At 34.1% G+C, this 2,170-nt stretch overlaps 1 pseudogene; it reads left to right on the top strand.

Moving 5' to 3' along the window:
• Nucleotides 1-484: 484 nt before the first annotated feature.
• Nucleotides 485-1,434, top strand: LOC122225407 (annotated as a pseudogene).
• The last annotated feature ends 736 nt before the right edge of the window (nucleotides 1,435-2,170 follow it).

Genomic DNA, 2,170 nt, shown 5'->3' on the forward strand with positions numbered 1-2,170 from the left:
GAATATTCCTCAACCAACAAAAAGAGCGAAATCAACATTTGCAATAACGTGGATGGAGCTAGGGTGTATTATCCTAAGTGAAATAAATCAGAGAAAGACAAATACCATATGATTTCACTCATATGTGGAATTTAAGAAACAAAACAGATGAACATAGGGGAAAGGAGAGAGAGAGAGAGACAAACCACAAAACTACAGAGAACAAAGTGAAGGTTGCTGGAGGAGAGGTGCACAGGGAGATGGGCTAGATGGGTGATGGGTATTAAGGAGGGCACTTCTTGTGACAAGCACTGGGTGTTACATGTAAGTGATGAATCACTAAATTCTACTCCAGAAACTATACTACACTATATGTTAACTAACTAGAATTTAGATAAAAACATGAAACAAATAATTAAAATATAATATGAAAACGTAGTGAAGGTAGAGTATAGCTGATTAAATTAGATTTTATCTACACCATAATCTCTCTGAATTATCAGGCATGCAGATTGGACAGAAGACATCAGTGATTAAAAACTCTACAGTAACAACATTTTCTGGGACAGATGACCCTGAGCTGCAAGTTCTGATTTTTATCTTTCTATTTTTTACCTACATGCTGAGTGTAACGGGACCATCATCACACTCACTTTTGTGGATCCCTGCCTTAAAACACCCATGTACTTTTTTTTTTTTTTTTTTTTTTTTTTTACAAAATTTCTCCTTCTTGGAGATCTCATTCACCACTGCCTGTATTTCCAGGTACTTGTATAACATAGCAACAGGTGACAAGGTCATTACCTATAATGCTCATGTCATCCAAGTGTTTTTCACTGACCTCTTTGCAGTTAACAGAATTTTTCTTGCTGGCCATCATGTCCTATGACCACTATGTGGCCATCTGCAAACCCTTGCATTGGGTAACCATCATGAGCAGAGGAGTCTGCAGCAGTCTTATTTTTTCCTGCTTGTTGGCTGGATTGTTGGTCATAACCTCCCCACTTAGTCTGGGGCTACATCTGAAATTCTGTGACTCAAATTTTATTGATCATTTTCTCTGTGATGCTTCTCCCCTCCTAAAGATAGCATGTTCAGACACATGGCTCATGAAACAAACTGTTTTAATCTGTGCTGACCCCCATTTTGACCTTTATATATGTAGTTCTATCTTATATTATCAAAACAATTTTAGGATTTCCATCTGTTCAGCAAAGAAAAAAGGCCTTTTACACCTGTTCTTCCCACATGACTGTAGTTTTCATCACCTATGCACATGCATGTTCATTTATATGACTCCTACAGCAAAAGAGAAAGTGACTATTAATAAAGCAGTTTCACTACTCATTTTTTCTGTTTCACCTACATTAAATCCATTTATTTATACACTGAGAAATAAGTAAAAAAAGCCTCAGTGACTCAATCAAAACAGTTGCAGCATTCTTAAAGAAGTAAAATAAAATAGCAGTCAATACATGAAATTAAATAAAAGGTGTGGTGCTAAACATTTCTGTTAATGCTTATAATTTTATTTATCTTTCAATAATCTATATTTCAGTTATATGTCTCAGCTCCTTTTTCAATTTACTTGCATTGCACCTTAATGAGCTTATTTCTTTCCTTGATTGTTATTTAACTTCTTGTGGGAGACATCTCAGTAAAGAAAATGAAAGTGTACTTCTCATAAATTCATTTGTACATAAATATAACCCAATATAATAAATCTTATGCTATAATAAATCTATTCTTTAGTCTTCCATAAAACTGATAGCATAATACTGCTAATTATTATACCCAAGTGTGCATAAAACACTACAAAACCTCAAGTAAGAATTGAAATTTTATGATACAATAGTGAATAAGTGAGGGCATGATATAATAATACAAGGATCAATTGAGACACAAGATAATAGCATTTCTATACTATAGGAAAATACATTAAAAAATTAAAAACGGATAAAATCCCACAAATATTCTTTTGAATATATAGCTAAGAGTAAAGGTTAAAATATGGGCAATCACAAGATATCAGAGATACAGAATATCAGAAATGAACATAAATAACCCCACCTATAACTTGTGGATTCCCAGGAAAGCAAAGAAAGGAGGATAAAGAGTGGCAAGGTGTTGAGTTATAGGTTACAGGGGCTTGGATTAAATGTCCATATGGAAAAGGGTATTGAAGTGTCAG

The sequence above is a fragment of the Panthera leo genome, chromosome B4 (assembly GCF_018350215.1).
Source record: "Panthera leo isolate Ple1 chromosome B4, P.leo_Ple1_pat1.1, whole genome shotgun sequence".
Classification (NCBI taxonomy): domain Eukaryota; kingdom Metazoa; phylum Chordata; class Mammalia; order Carnivora; family Felidae; genus Panthera; species Panthera leo.